The 17,567-nt window shown below is 42.2% G+C and overlaps 1 protein-coding gene and 1 long non-coding RNA gene across 3 annotated transcripts in view; both read left to right on the top strand.

The window, feature by feature from the left end:
• NYAP2 (neuronal tyrosine-phosphorylated phosphoinositide-3-kinase adaptor 2) overlaps positions 1 to 17,567 on the top strand; it is a 295,588-nt gene that overhangs the window by 205,307 nt on the left and 72,714 nt on the right. The window lies entirely within an intron of this gene.
• LOC143988543 (uncharacterized) lies at positions 6,221 to 6,727 on the top strand. The gene is made up of 2 exons (XR_013276882.1): positions 6,221 to 6,431; positions 6,529 to 6,727. It is a non-coding gene; the product is annotated as an uncharacterized LOC143988543 (long non-coding RNA).

Raw genomic sequence — 17,567 nt, 5'->3', positions numbered from 1 at the left:
AAGTACAGCCAAAGCTGCTGAGAGGCTGAGTCGGCTGCCTCCACCCCCTCCATAGCCCAGTGCTACAATGAGCAAGGAAGGAGCAGAGCAGAGAGCTGCGACTGACAGTCTGCAGCTCTCTGCTCATGGAGCTGTGAGAACCGAGTGGTTGGTGGTGTTTGATCACTCGGTTCTCAGTTTATAGGCACTGGGGAACCGATACTGCATCCACCTAGGTAAGTATGAACCAACAAAAATAAAAAAATACAAACCCATACTTCTCTTTTAACTTTTTTTTTACTGCTTTATTCTCAGCATCTTTTTATTTTTATTATACATGATTTATATAGCACCAACAGTTCACGCAGCGCTTTACAATGTATAGGGGGACAACACAATTACAGTACAGTTCAATACAAAAGATAAAGGAGGGCCCTGCTCATAGAGCTTACATTCTAAAAGGAGGGGGTGGTGGTACAAAAGGTAATAGCTGTAGAGAATGATTTGATGGGGGTGGCTTGGGGACAGTTGTTAGATTTTGTTGTAGAGGCCATCAGTAGCAGAGTGAAGAAGGCAAGGGTTGAGGTTGCAAAGGTTTCTGCGGGTAGGGGTTTGTGGGATGGCAGCATGGGATGTAGGAGACAAGGAGAGTGTGAAATGGATAAGGTTGTGATCAGAGAGAGGAAAGGGTGTGTTAGAGAGATTGCAGGGAGTGCAGCAATGGGAGAATACGAGGTTGAGAGTGTTGCCATTGGATTGAGAGGTGATTTGTGTCCATTGTGTTAGGTTAAAAGAGGAGGTTAGGTTGAGTAGTTTAGAAGTGGTAGCAGTATTAACATTTATTGGAATGTTAAAGTCACATAGGATGATGTCAGGCACTTCAGATGAGAGAAAGTAGGGTAGCCATGCAGAGAAATCATCCAGAAAGCGTGACACTGGTCCAGGAGGCCAATAAATGACTGTGACCCTCAGACAAGCTGGAGAGAGAAGACGAATGCAGTGCATTTCGAAAGAGCAGGGGGAAAGAGAGGGAGGTGTGGGAGGTGTGGGAAGTACCTGGAAGGCACATTGTGGGGAGAGGAGAAGTCCGACACCACCTCCTTTCGTCCAGTGGGTCTGGTGGAGTGAGTCCAGAAGAGGCCACTGTGGGACAGGGCAGCTGGAGAGGTAGTGTTGAATTCCTGGAGCCAGGTTTCGGTTATAGCAAATAGATTAAGGGTTTTGGAGAAGAAAAGGTCATTGACAGAAGCTAGTTTGTTGAAGACTAAGGGCACATGAAAGAGGGGGGCCAACTTGTGGAATCTGGGGAATTAGGATGAGAAGATTGAAGTTACGACTACTGTTGGAGGAGGTAGATGGACAGTTTTGGCGTTGGGAATTGGGTGTGGGAGGGCCGGGGTTTGGTGCGATTTCTCCAGACATTAGGAGTAGTAGGAGGGTGAGGGTGGTAAGGCGGGAGTGGGATTTATAGGAGGGAAGATGCTCTGGTGGAATGGAAGTGGTGATACTGTGTGGGCTTAGAATGAGCAGGAGGTGGTAAGTGGAGTAATATTGAGTGGGCAGAAGAGAGGGAGATATGTACAGGTTGGGTGCTGGAGAGGTGGGGTAAAAACATGAGAGTTTGAGGAGAGAGGACGTTATAACAAAGATTAGTGTGAGCATGTTGGAGGGTGGGGAGAGGGGAATAGAAGGAAGGCTAAGGAAAGTTACAGAATGAAGAGGAACTTCCTGCAAAATAGCAGTGGAACAATAATGTCTGTACTTACTTTTTTGTAGCAGCGCCTTACCGATCTTACCGATGATATTTATAAATTCCTTTAATATTTTCATTTAATATCCCATTTACATACATTTGGGGTATCAAAATCTACATTCTGCAAATGATTTGTGGAGAGGAATCTATTACTTGCTCTAGCTGGCAAAGTGAGCTGGTAAAAGTGATTTAAGCACCCTGTGTTAAGCTATTAAATACAGAATTGCAGTGCACCCCCTCACTACCTTCTGTAAAGAAGAGGTCTCAACTCAAAGAAAGGACAGGGCTCCTTAATGGAATGACTTCCAGTCATCTGTGTTATCCAATGGAGGGCATGGTATAATGCCCTTTAATATGATTTAAACGCCCAATTGAGGACGAGATGCTATTTGATGTCAAGTGTTTTTTCCCTAATAATGACATTCGGCATATAACCTTTTAATCATTAAATCTTTGTGGGTGTCAAAGAAAGGTGGAGAGCCGCCACTCCATCAGTGCCAAAAGTAAACTAGAAACTTCCTGGCATGAGCCCTGTAAGTTATTGTAATGCCGCGTACACACAACCGGACTTTCTGTCAGAAAAGGTATGACAGTCTTCCTGACGAATTTCCGACAGACTTTCGACGAGTTACGACAGACTTCCGACCAAACGGACTTGCCCATACACGAACGGACCAAAGTCCATTAGTTTTGAACATGATGACATACGATGGGACTAGAAAAGGAAGTTCAATAGTCAGTAGCCAATAGCTGCCCTAGCGTCGTATTTGGTCTGTCGGACCAGCATGCAGACGAACGGATTTCCCGATAGCAATTAATTCCGTCGGACAGAGTTGAAACATTCTATTTCTAGGTCCATCTGAATTTTTGAAGAAAAAAAGTCAGATGAAGCCCACACACAATCGTAATATCCGATGGAATGATTCAGTCGGACCTTTTCTGCTGGAAAGTCTGGTCGTGTGTACTGTCAATAACTTTGGATAGCTTTCCTGATACAATAATAAAAATATCATTGTTCACTACATTTTGTAATCAATGTATCATTGTTTTTCTGGTGTCACTACATTGATGTTGGTAGAATCAGCGTATTTTCTGATGTCTGAGCACCCACTTTTACATCTGATATTTTTACCTGTCTTCTGATATTCCTACACTAGGAATGGGCCTGCAGCTGCACAGATCAAGCAATGTCTCACTGCCTGTGATTAGCGGTGTGCAGTGTCGGCTTCCTGGCAGAATTGGGCAGGTGGGTTGAGACTAGGATCCCGAACACGCCTGAGCCCCTCTCTATCCTACACATATATTCTCATTTTGCACAAAGTAGGATAATGCACCTTGTCTTTTAAAAATGACACAATGACAAGTGGCAGACTTGTTGACCCAGTCTACATGTGAACCATGGAACATTGTAGTGTTTAGTCCATGTGTGCTGTTTACTTCCCCAATTTTGATCTGGAAAAGCTGGGTAAAATGACCTGTGGTTTCCATGCTTAAAGCTGTGTTAAACCCAAAACCAAAAATGTAATATATTGCATCTTACTAATCATTAGATGTGGTGGTTGTATTCGTTTTTTTGTCCTTTGTTTTCAGCTGGTGATCTGTGTTAAAGTACAATTAAAGGCAACATTTTTTTGGGGGGTTTTGGACAGAGTGGAGAGGGATTAGAACACCTGTCAGTTTTTATTGCTGTCTGTGCCCATTAGGGAGATTCACCCTCTCTATTTGTCCTGTAGGGTATGTTTAGCAGAATATCTGCACTAAACCCCCCCAAAAAAGTGAATAAAGAATGGTGCAGCAACTAAAAAAGCCTGAATATTCAGCTAGTAAATACGTGTAACAGATAAGGTGCATAACCAGAAATATGAAAAATCTATGCATATATAAAAATGCAAACGTGCGCTATAGTCATACGAGTGCAATATTATATTTTATAGTCCATAAAGTGCTTCAATCGGTGCAAATACAAATAGCGGACTTTTAGGCGAGCAACCACTTGTTCTGTTCATCAAATAACAAAGCAATCAGTGCCGCTTAGCAGATTTGTTGGATTTCAAATTATAGAGATCAGCCGAAGAAAGCATATCCACAAGCTCATCTGATAGTGGGATCTTTCCTCTCATAGCAGACTCTCCATTGGTATGATATTCCTCACTGGTAAGGCAGAAAACATTTCTCCAGGTGGACTCCAAACATGGGATATTTTATAAAATGAAAAGAAGAGGCTTCTTGGTGCAGTACTCCACTTAAAGGTTTTTTTTCAAAATTCGTAGGCACTGACATTCAACAAACGACATTCAGTATATTCAAAACAGCCATGGCTCAAGCCAGCCAGCTGATGCATGGTGATGCCAAGACCTGTAGCTCCACCCGATGCGTTTCCCCATAAAAGGCATTGACTGGGAACGGAGGCTATGTCTGGAAGTCACACCCCACACACACTAAATATGTATAGGCAGGGGAGACACCGGAAATGCCATTACAGGCTTTATCCATTGGTGTCATCAGTATATACGGTACATATTAGCAGCAATCATTCTAAAAAATACATAAATGGTTTGCCTATATTTATACAGGACACCAGAAACCGTAAAAACTAAATTCAACAGTTATAAAAAAAATTGCATATACACAGTTAAGGATATTGATTGCACGTTCCATAAATAAATTTAACATCAAATTCATCACAACTTAAAATTGACTCCCAAACAAAACTGACGTCCTTTTTTCCCCACAAAAAGAGCTGTATTTTGGTCACTTTTTTTACTAGTAATGGCAACGATCAGCGATTTTTAATGGGACTGTGACATTATGGCAGACACATCGGACACTTTTGGCGTGATTTTGGGACCATTCACATTCATACAGCGACCAGTGCAATTACAAATGCATTGATTACTGTGTAAATGTGACTGGCAGTGAAGGGATTAACCACTAGGTGGTGCTTTAGGGGTTAAGTGTGTCCTAGGGAGTGATTCTAACTGTGGGGGGGAGGGGCTGTGTGTGACACAACACTGATCATCGTTGCTGATCATAGGGAGCGGGAGCTGTGATCAGTGTTAGTGTTATTAGGCAGAACGGGGAAATGCTTGTTTACATTAGCATTTCCTCGTTCTTCCTCTCCGTGAGATGATCACGGGTATCCCCGCAGACATCGAGTCCACAGGACCCATGATCACGCTCACAGAGCTCCCGGCAAGCCGCCTCTTAAAGGGCAATGTATAGGTACGTTAATCTGCGCATACGTGTCCTTCTGTCGCAGTATATCTGCGCGAGGTGGTCGGGAAGCGATTAAGGAGCATGGTGTGTGACGTCCAGACATAGCCTTCGTTCCCAGTCAGTACCTTGTATAGAGAAATGCATCTGGTTGAGCTACAGGTCTTGACATTGCCATGCATCAGCTGGCTGGCTTAAGCTGTGGCTGTTTTGAATATACTGAATGCCATTTGTTGGATATCAGTGCCTACGAATTTTGAATAAAACCCTTTAAGTGGAGTACTGCACCATGAAGCCTCTTCTTTTCATTTTATAAAATATCCCATGTTTGGAGTCCACCTGGAGAAAGGTTTTCTGCCTTACCAGTGAGGAATATCGTACCAGCGGAGAGTCCACTATAGGAGGAAAGATCCCACTATCAAATGAGCCTGTGGATAGGCTTTCTTTGGCTGAGTGATCCCTCCTGTGTGTGCCCATTTGATCTCTATAATTTGAGATCCAACAAATCTGGTAATCGGCACTGCTTGCTTTATTTGAGGAACAGAACAAGTGATTAGCAACAAAGGATTCGCCCTGGGACTTTAAATGAAGTGGGTACTGTTTCCGCCAGTAAACATAACAGTAGTAGATATAATATATGGTTTATTCAAGTACAATTGTTTACATGGATAAATAACATCAACGGTTGCCAATATAAAATATATAAACAAGGAGTATTGGTACATAAATGTAGAAGTAGTACATGGTACACGGGCATCATACTACCCGACTAGTTTCGTGAGATCCAGCTCGCTCTTCAGGGGTGGATGTGTGTAACAATGTACCTAGGATGAACAAAAATATATATATGTTTGGCAATATAGCACAGTATTAGTTATAACAGCGCAGGGTAGGAGGGGTTGTAGGCCCCCCCATACTTACCACTGAGCTTGGAAGACTACAATTGTGTGGGTAGTGATGTATCCCTAGGAACCTCATTAGTCCATAAAGCGTATAAGCTATAAACAAATATGTTTATCAGGCATCTAAAGTAGTAAAGTAAAATCAATGAGTATAGGCATAAAGATATGTATAGCCAAGTAAAGCCTGAATCAAGGATGGTACAATTGTAGTTCACCTCTTTTCCCCCTCTCTTTGTCACCTGGTAGTACCCCTCTGTTGTCCTAGGTTTCTAACCATCTTCATGGCCCTACAACTTTTGGCTCAGGCCTTTCATTCATGCATACATGCATACATATTTTTATACCAATATCTATTGATTTTACTCTACTACTTCAGATGCCTGACAAACATACTTATGTTCACAGCCTATACTTTTTATCGACCAATGAGGACCCTAGGGATACATCACTACACCTTTGCCATGCCTGCTCTCCGTTTGGCCCTGGATGGGGTCCCATTTGATCCTGCCCCCTCAGCTCCCAGGGGAGGCATACGCTGCTGCCGTCTCGAGGCCGCACACCTGGAGCCATGGCCAAGCTCAGTGGTAAGTATGGGGGGGCCTACAACCCCTCCTACCCTGCGCTGTTATAACTAATACTGTGCTATATTGCCAAACATATATATATTTTTGTTCATCCTAGGTACATTGTTACACACATCCACCCCTGAAGAGCGAGCTGGATCTCACGAAACTAGTCGGGTAGTATGATGCCCGTGTACCATGTACTACTTCTACATTTATGTACCAATACTCCTTGTTTATATATTTTATATTGGCAACCGTTGATGTTATTTATCCATGTAAACAATTGTACTTGAATAAACCATATATTATATCTACTACTGTTATGTTTACTGGCGGAAACAGTACCCACTTCATTTAAAGTCCCAGGGCGAATCCTTTGTTGTTTGTTATATATTACAGGGATGGAAGTGTGTCACTTGGGACACCAGACCTTTTCCTTTATCTCTATACAGAACAAGTGATTGCTCTCCTAAAAAGTCCTAAAAATGTATATTTGTACTGATTGAAGCACTTTATGGACTATACAATATAATATTGCACTCTCATGTTTATAGTACATGTTTGCATTTTTTTATATGCAGAGAGTTTTTTTCATATTTTTGGTTGCACACTTTATCTGTTACACTTATTTGTCCTGTATGCACATAAAAAGAAAAATGTCCATCCAACTAGACCAAAAGTTGCCGGAACCAATCCGCAAAAAGAAGATCTGGCAAAGAAAAATGACAAAAAAAAATTAAGAATATAAATGTGCATTAGGCTTGTAAGATTGATCCAAAAAGAGGAATAAGCTACCAGGCATAGTCACGAGGCAACATATACCCACAGACCAACAATTAAGTGGAAGAGATTTTTTGAAAAGTAAAGGTAAAAAGTAACACTATACCTTGTGCAGATAAATAGTCTGGTATATATCTCAACAAGATGCACGTCTGTCTCCACCGGCTGAGCAGTGACAGGACATGCGCATAAAGTACTGGTATTTATATGCGCCAAAGACGCCAATGACATGTGACGTCATTGCGCACAGAATTACATAGCTAACACGCGGACATGGATGCCGCCGTGTGCATGCGCAGGGCCGTGTTGCAAAAAAAGGGCATCATCGTGCACAGGCGATACGTGACAGATGCGTGAAAATATAAACTCTGCAGCAATGCACAACTATGCCCACGTTTGCACACCATGGTGGAGATGGCTCCTGATGCGCCTATGCGCAACTGTTAGGCATTCTCCCCTGGCGGCGGTGCACACACACCGCCGACAGGGGAGAATGCCTAAGGCCGCGTACACACGGGCGGACTGTTCGCCCAACTTTGTCCGTCCAACAGTTTCGGCAAACAGTCCGCTCAAAATTAGCATGGACGGACATGGCCACACACGACGAACGAACAGTTTGCTGAAACCGTGCGCGATGACGTGAACGGCACGTACGACGGGACGAAAAATACGACGTCCTATACACTGCATTATAGCTCTCGGCGTGAAAATCCTTTCTGAGCATGCGCGCAACTTTGTTTGACGAACAAGCCTACACATGAGCGGACTGTTCGCTGAAACAAGGTTTCAGCGGACAGTTTTTCGGAAATTCCGAAAAACCTTGTCCGTCCAACTGTCCGCTGAAACTGTCCGCTAAAAGCCCACACACGAGCGGACTGTCCGCCCAAACACTGTTCAGCGGACAAAGTTGGGCGAACAGTCCGCCCGTGTGTACGCGGCCTAACAGTTGCGCACAGGCGCATCAGGAGCCATCTCCACCATGGCGTGCAAACTTGGGCATGCACAAGGCTGCCGCCAAGGGAAAAACGGCCAATGGCTGCACAGACAACAAAACATGATCTCAAAAAGTGTAAAAAAAAAAAAGGAAACGATTATTCATGGCACGACAGAGGTGGACAAGGAAATGCGAATATGAATACTAATCAGTAGTCACATATAATATGTAAACATTGTCAAACAAGTCTCTAATGGACCCGGGAGGAAGCTGGACAGAAAAGGATGCAGGAGCAACACATTAGGGACCCCCAAAACAAGGGGGGATTGGGGAATCCATAACAGAGGTGCCCGCAACAAAATGCCCACTGACGCAACATAGTGGGCCGAAAAATGGTCACAAATACCAGGGTGCCATCCAAAACAGGATGCAACCACATGGAAAGCGGTCATATGCAGATCGCTGAATAGGCCGCCCGAAAATCTCGAGGCCTGTGTGCGCCGTGCGGGTCAAAGAGGGGGCCACCACCCTGGCCCAAATGCCGGCCACTGCCATCATCGCCAATGGTCCACAGACAACACTGTAAACAATCATAGGTTTTTGTCCTGTAGGTCATGATCGTTGAATGTGAAAGTAAAAGAAAATCCCACATTTCTGTCTCCAGAAAAGTAATACATTGGAAATCTTCCAATGGGGACACTAGTTCTCGTGACAACCAGGGATTCTAGCACTTTGGAGGGATTTCCTCTTACTTTCTGTTTTGGCTATAGGACAGAAAGGGAAGGGAAATCTCCCTCAGATGGCAGAAAATAAATAAGAATTATGACCCTCCATTACTCCATTATCCAAAATTTTAAAAAGTCTTGCTTATAGTTCACACTTATGCAAATTGGATGTGGGTTTCCCCGCATCCAATGCGCATGACAGGAGACTTTGACCGACTCTCAAAGGAGCCGGTTCATACAGCTCCAGGGCAACTGTGGTCTGCACTGGAAAAGTGTCCTGTGAATCTTTGGCTAAGTTTCAGGTCCAAATTCAGTCAAAAATTTGGACCTGCTTCTTACCTGAAATGGAGAACAGGGATGCACCGGATTTCCGACTGCGAGCTGTGGCTAGTGTGAAACTGGCCTAAATGTACTAGCAGAGTCAATAACACTAACAAATTGAGCCAAACTCCAGCAAACACTTTATAATCAATTACAGAAAACATTTTTTTTTCCTTTTACCATAAAAGCTGATTATTGTAGGCACCCGTGCCAGTGTTAAATGGTTTGTCTCATCCCTGTAAACCGATCCATCTGGGAGAGAGCATGTTCTTATGAAAAACAACAGTCCTACTGTCTTGATCACCAGGTGAAAATAAAAGAAAGAAAGTCTAAAAAAGAAAATGAATGCAACCATCATATATAAGAATTGGTAAGCTGCAATATAATAAATGTTTGCTTTTAGGTTTAATACTGCGTTAATGCATTTAACTACTAATGAGAAGTAGATATAGTAGTTCTGCATCATCAAGTGGTGTATCCATGTACTCCCAAATAACAGTGTATAAATGTCTTCCACTTTACTTTGCCTTTGAGAACAAATGTTTCATAACTTGAACAGTTCTCTGTATTTGTCAGTTTGACTATGGATTGTTAGAACTGAACACAACAATATGCTCAAGACTCATAGACTTTAGTAAACCTTTCAGATTCGGTTGAAGCAAACTGAGACCCACTGTCAGATGCAAGCTGGAATGACAAGCCTAGGAAAAAATGGATTTCTCTTTCTCAGTGATAGTGGATATCAAGGTGTTTTTTAAAACAACTTTTCAACTTCCGTGTACATTTAGAGCCCTTTCACACTGAAAGTGCCTTGTTGTCGGCGGTAAAGTGCTGCTATTTTTAGCGGCGCTTTACTTACCTTTAGCGGCGCTATTTAGCCACTAGCAGGGTGGATTTAACCCCCGCTAGTGGCCAAAAAAGGGTCAAAACACAGCTGCAGCGTCGCTTTGCCAGCGGTACGGCGGCGCTCCCCATTGATTTCAATGGAGCAGGAGCACTTTAGGAGCAGTGTATTCACCGCTCCTACAGCGCTGCAAAGAAGCTGCTTGCAGGACTTTTTGTGGCACCCTGCCAGCGCAGCAACCCAGTGTGAAAGCCCTCTGGCTTTCACACTGGGATTGCAGCTGAGGCTTTTTTCAGGCACTTTACAGGCGCTATTTTTAGCACTAAAACACATCCAGTGTGAAAGGGGTCTTAGTGTATTTTTCTAGATCATTTCAGCCCCCTTAGAACTGGGAACCACCTTTTTTTTTTAGATTAGCTATTCAATGTTGCAATTTGTCATATTTTCGTAGGCTTAACATAATATTTTGTGACCTAGCTAAGCTTTAAGGATTTGCTCCAAAATCAAATCTCTAGTGAATATGTTAATCAACATTAGTCTGTCTGATAGTTTCACGTCTATCACAAACTGTTCAGTTTACTAACACGTTGCACACTACAGTATATACAATATGGGCTGTCACATGTGTAACCTGGTTTTGCACTATGCTGTTTATTGAGCCCTGAGCTGAAGTTACCTATAGAATCCCAGACCAGAAGTAATAGGGCCTGTATATAAGCTCTATTTTAATAAAGAGGCTTACCTTATGATATAGAATAAGGTGACCACTACACACGGAACTATCTTTATGGCATTATGCGTGTGAAACAATAACAATAAGACATAGATATTTCTATCACTACTCTACAGATTCAAACACAAGCTATGGGCATAAACAGTTAAACTATTAGAACCCAAGAAAACTTTCCTAATGTTCTCTGCTGCTAGTCTGATTGATACAGGAGGAGCAGCAGCTCCTGCATGGACGGTCATGTGGTCCACTTGTCTATACTTCCTGGAAAATTATCTTTATAAAGATATTGCAGTTCTTCAGTCTGGGGTTTCTGACTCTGCTAGCAGGGACAGGAAGTAAATGTATATAATCGACTAACCAACAGCTATTTATTCATTCATACACTAGAAGAAAGAGAAGCTCCTTTCATACGCATTACAAAACATAAATATACATTACATGTGCGCCTGGCAATTCAACAATGTATTCAGCTTTGGTGCTTCTTCTTAATGTAGCTTAATGTGGGTGATTAGACCTCCCAATCCCCTTTATTTACTTACCTGGCTCTAGCCACAGTCTTACTTGACAGTAACATCTATTGCTTTATTACCTCCCAGGTCTGAGGGCCAGTGATGTCTCTTACAGTCTGAAGACATTAAGTTGTTGCCCAATCTGACCCTATTATCCCATATCTATAAGAATACTAAGCATGCAATGAAGAATGGCAAAGAGAACATGCAATAGCAGCTAAAAATATATTGTCAGCTGATATTTCAACAGAATGTTTTTTTCTGCCCACAAAATATTCTGAAAATAACCCAAACTAAAATATATTCTGTTGTCTCCCCACATTTACACCATTCCCACAAGTACAGCAGTTTTAACACTGCAGGTTTGATACATCCTCTCAAAATATATATTCTCTAAAACAACAGCAAGTTTGAAATGGCTATTATAAATCTGTGAAGGTAATGGAGAAACTGACACAACTAATGGGAAAAAGTATTGTATTCATTTTAAATAGAAAATGTTCTAACTGAAACTCTACAAAACAGAATAATTTTAAATAAAATGAACTTCAGCATGTAAAAGTGGCATAATATTATCCTGATTATCATACAAATGAAAATGTGTTCTGAAGCTACTGGGGGCTGTAAACTCTTTCTGCTACCATACTTGTCCAAAAAACTGCAGGAAGGTATAAAATAAGGAGATCAATTTTAGTTAATTGGAAAACTTGACAAATACACCCAATAATAACAATTTATACAATAATCAATTACTTTAACAAAAAAAGGCATACTACACCAACCAAACTCATCAACATTGACAGCGCTGACATAGGATGCCAACTGATCACAGTCCAAATGAACATTTAAGTTGAAATCAACTAAATACATTCCTGGTACATTTATACACAATATGTTCATATTTCAATTTGTTTATAAAACTGCTACAACTTGAATAGAAAAGCCTGATCCATACCAGCATGCTGCAGAGTAGAACCCTTGCTCTCTGTGTGTTAACACTGGTCTCTCTGCAAAGGTCTGACATGCCTCCTGCTGAATCTGAGTCAGAGATTTTTAATCAGCATGGAGGATTAGCTTTGCTGATGGCAAATAGAGGTCTGACTATGGGACTTCTACAAAAAGACCACAACTTCACTACAGAGAGCAAATTAATCACTGTGTAGCTGCTAGCAGGGGATGGATTGTCTACTCTGCAGCTGCTGTAGAAAAAAATACTATAATGCCACGTAAACGCGAACAGAATTTTGGTTGAAAAAAGCTCTGATGGTTTTCCCGACGGAAATCCAACGGGATTTCGCTCAAGCTGTTTTGCATACACATGGTCACACCAAATTCCAACCGTCAAGAACGTGGTGACATACAACAGGTACAACCGGACTAGAAAAAGGAAGTTCAATACCCAATAGCCAATAGCATCCATCTCGTAGTTGAATCTGAGCATGCGTGAGTTTTTGCGCGTCGGAATTGCATACACACATCGGAGTTTCCAATAGAAAGTTTTTCCGTCTGAAAAATTGAGAACATGCTCTCAAATTTTTTCTGGCGGGAATTCGGCCAGCTAAATCCCGATGGAGCATACACACGGTCGCATTTTCCGATGAAGAGGTCTCATCGGTCTTTTGCTTGCCGAAATTCCGATCGTCTGTACGCAGCATAAGACATTACAAACTGTAAAAGACATGTATAAACTAAGGCCTGTCAGCATGGACCAAAGGGTGAGTACATGGATTGAAAACTGGCTACGGGGGCAAGTCCAGAGGGTGGTGATAATTGGGGAGTACTCGGAGTGGTCTGGTGAGGAAAGGGGGGTCCCACAAGGTTCTGTCCTGGGACCAATCCTATTTAATTTATTCATACATGATCTGGAGGATGGGATAAACAGCTCAATCTCAGTATTTGCAGATGATACTAAGCTAAGCAGGGCAATAACTTCTACGCAGGATTTGGAAACCTTGCAAGAAGATCTAAAAAAATTAATGGGGTGGGCAACTACATGGCAAATGAGGTTTAATGTTGAAAATTTTTAAATAATGCATTTGGGTGCCAAAAATATGAATGCAATCTGCTCACTAGGGGGAACCTCTGGGGGAATCTAGGATGGAAAAGGACCCGGGGTCTTAGTAGATGACAGGCTCAGCAATGGCAAGCAATGCCAGGCTTCTGCAAGCAAAAAAACAAAATATTGGCATGCAATAAAAAGGGGATTAACTACAGAGATAAAATGATAATTCTCCGACTCTAAAAGACTCTGGTCCGGCCACACCTGGAGTATGCCGTCCAGTTCTGGGCACCAGTCCTCAGGAGGGATGTGCTGGAGCTGGAGAGGGTCCAGAGAAAACAAAGGCCCTTCAGGTCTGATATGGATTTGGAAGGAACCCCATGCCGAAATATAAAACAAAATGGTATGGGTCCCCCCAAATCCATATCGGACTCCTATCTGAACATGCAACCACTTTAAAGAAATATTGCTAAATAAAATAAAATGTTGACCTTTGGATCTGTCACCAGCATGCAGTAACACCAAGAGGGACACTCTGCACCCATGGCTAAGTAACAGTATTATTTCTTAAAGTGACTCTGTCACCAGAAGGTCACTTGTAAGCTAAACTCAGTCTGTAGAAAAAGAGCATCTACAGTATACCAGGTATTCCTAAAGGGCGAACTGCAGTACAAGTCCCATCTGTGTTGCACCACAACAGAGCCGACAGCAGAAGGCAAGACAGTTCTGGATGGAGGTAGAAGCTGCCTAAATTCATTTAAAAAGTTAAAAGCAGGTGATGATTTTTTGCTAGTATACAGGGTAGTTCAGGCTCCTCTCCAACAGCCCCCTCAGGTCTCCTCAGGTAGAAGAAACCCTCAGCCTTTGATCCCGTCCCCTATATGGGGTCCCCCTCCTTGCTGTGTCCTCAAAGCACTCCTCAGCCTCAGGACATGGAGAAACATTGGCTGTGATAAAGAGCCAGCTCTGCAGGGCGCTGTATGAATGTGTGTGGCAGAGTCAGTAATGTCCTCTTGGGAGATGGCTCCTGTATGCAGCTCTCCCTCCTTTTCTTCCTGTACAGCTATGTAGATGTGGAGCTATCACTAGACTGTGCCCACTTCTCAATCATCCCTATGATTGTGGGAGGCCACACGGGCCCCCTGGAGCACAGGCTGTGTTGCCACTGTGAACTCTGCAAACCCTCAAGCTCTGCCCATGACGTGCTGTACCAAGCCCTCCTGTATTAAACTGTGTTTGCTTCCTTGCTGAATAAAAGTGCAGGGATGACCTGTTTGGACTATTTCTGGGTGTCCCTGTCTCATGCATGGTTTACCGCTACCACTACTATTTGAGCCCGTTCTCCAAAGTATACAGCATAGATGAATAATTTGATCATAATATATCATCACAGTAAATGCATGGTATTAAGATTGTGGGCAGTAGATATCTTTATAGTGATTTTTAGGGGATTTTATGTATAACAGTATATGAATATAATGGTGCGTACACACGATCGGATTTTCCTACAAGAAATGTTGGATGTGAGCTTGTTGTCCAACCGTGTGTATGCTTCATCTTGTTGTCTGACTTTCCGCCAACAAATATTGGTTAGCATGTTCTCAAATTTCTCACCAACAAATGTGTGTCATCGGACTTTCTGAAAATTTACCATGACAAGTTTCAACCAACACCCTTCGGACAAAATTCCACAGTTTTGTCAGAAAGTCTGATCGCGTGTACGAGGCCTAAGAGTGTTTGTGATAAAATTAGGCTGATGTTAAGACACAGACTTAGCTGTGTCACCATATATATGCATTTTTCATGAAAAACAAAACAAAAAGAAATAACAAAATCTTGACATAAAACACCTTTTTTACCCTGGCATGACTGTCTCATAGAATAAGTAGTTAGGGGGAATGGAACGTTTTCTATTTAGATGTAAGTGTTGTAGATTTGAGCTATAGATAATATATTGTGCAGCAGTTCTTATACATCAATTGGATGACACCAGTCATCATAAATCCACTCATACAGGCCTTTTCAATTAGGCAGCACAATGAGCACCGGTAATGTACAAGATGTAGTAAGCATAGTAACCAGTTAGACTTTAGATCACTGCTATCAGATTAAATTATGGATTCTAACTGTTTATGCGTTACTGCCCTTACACATTACCTTTGGTATATACATCCTACCATCACCTTATACAAAAACCAGCAAATGTAAAGTAGTGCGCTCATAAGTGACGTGTTTTATTGTTCTGCTGCCAAACAAGATTTGACAATGTTAGCAAATTGTGTCATTTTAACTTTCTAGTTGGAGAATGCTGTTAAGTGGCTCCCAAAGAGAAATAAGGGAACTAATCAAACTTTTCTGTGAATCAGCAAAACTCACCCACTAGCAAATACTTAGACAAGAAATTGTCAAATCAGCAAAATTAGACGTTATGGTGCTTTAAGTTTTTTGTTTTGTTTTTTGTAGGGAGGGATACCAGCTAATGCTCTTTATTGATTTCTCAACGTTATGTGCACATTCTGTAAATTGAACTGTGCTTAGAAAACTGCCTTTCCAAGTAGAGCACAGTTTTTGTTGCCATTTCAAAAGCAGTGCCACTAGTTGTAAGAAACATCACCCTGGTAAGAAATGTCTAAGGGTGGGCTGGAGAGTGTCTGTATGGTGGACTGGACCGATTCAGGTTACTCTTTCAGTATAATGTCCCAGAATATCAGGAGTCTGTGGCTATGCATTCAAGGACCATGGAGCAACCAAGGTAAGCAGACCCCATCCAACTACTATAAAACACTGACATCTTTTTGTGTACAAAGGAAAGGATTGATACCTTTCTCAAAGTTTACAAATGGGTCAAATTAAGACAGAACAAGCCAGGAGTCCAGTGCCCAAATGAAAGAACTTGGACTTCTCCATAGGAACTCACAGAAGTCATACCAAAAAAAATGGCAAGTCAGAAATTTTCTTCAAAAAGAAGAGTACTAAAACCCTTTACAAAAAGCTCATTTGAAAAACTGGTTTACAGAAAAAGATATATATATATATATATATATATATATATATATATATATATATATATAGATAGATATACAGTATCTCACAAAAGTGAGTACACCCCTCACATTTTTGTTAATATTTTATTATATTTTCATGTGACAACACTGAAGAAATTACACTTTGCTACAAAGTAATTTGCTGTCCCCTCAAAATAACTCAACAAACAGCCATTAATGTCTAAACCGCTGGCAACAAAAGTAAGTACACCCCTAAGTAAAAATGTCTAAATGGGGCCCAATTAGCCATTTTTCCTCCTCGGTGTCATGTGACTCGTTAGTGTTATAAGGTCTCAGACGTGAATGAGGAGCAGGTGTGTTAAATTTGGTGCTATCACTCTCACGCTCACATGCTGGTCACTGGAAGTTCAACATGGCACCTCATGGCAAAGAACTCTCTGAGGATCTGAAAAAAAGAATTATTGCTCTACATAAAGATGGCCTAGGCGAAAGGAAGATTGGCAAGAGCCTGACACTGAGCTGAAGCACAGTGGCCAGGACCATACAGTGTTTTAACAGGACAGGTTCCACTCAAAACAGGCCTTGCCATGGTCAACCAAAGAAGTTGAATGCAAGTGCTCAGCATCATATCCAGAGGTTTTCTTTGGGAAATAGACATAGGAGTGCTGCCAGAATTGCTGCAGAGGTTGAAGGGGTGAGGATCAGCCTTTTAGTGATCAGACCATACGCTGCATACTGCATCAAATTGGTCTGCATGGTTGTCGTCCCAGAAGGAAGCCTCTTCTAAATGTGATGCACAAGAATGCCCGCAAACAGTTTGCTGACGACAAGCAGATTAAGGACATGGATTACTGAAACCATGTCCTGTGGTCTGATGAGATCAAGATAAACATATTTGGTTCAGATGGTGTCAAGCGTATGTGGCAGCAACCAGGTGAGGAGTACAAAGACAAGTGTGTCTTGCCTACAGTCAAGCATGGTGGTGGGAGTGTCATGATTTTGGGCTGCATGTGTGCTGCCAGCACTGGGGAGCTACAGTTAATTGACGGAGTCATGAATGCCAACATGTACTGTGACATACTGAAGCAGAGCATGATGCCCTCCCTTCAGGGACTAGGCCGCAGGGCAGTATTCCAACATGATAACGACTCCAAACACACCTCCAAGATGACCACTGCCTTGCTAAAGAAGCTGAGGGTAAAGGTGATGGACTGGATAAGCAAGTCTCCAGACCTAAACCATATTGAGCATCTGTGGGGCATCCTCAAAGGGAAGGTGGAGGAGCGCAAGGTCTCTAACATCCA

This window comes from Lithobates pipiens, unplaced genomic scaffold (genome assembly GCF_037356315.1).
Source record: "Lithobates pipiens isolate NorthernLeopardFrog02 unplaced genomic scaffold, aLitPip1_a1.2 Scaffold_18, whole genome shotgun sequence".
NCBI lineage: Eukaryota > Metazoa > Chordata > Amphibia > Anura > Ranidae > Lithobates > Lithobates pipiens.
The sequence above is the reverse complement of the archived record's forward strand: the minus strand, read 5'-3'. Positions and strand labels throughout refer to the sequence as shown.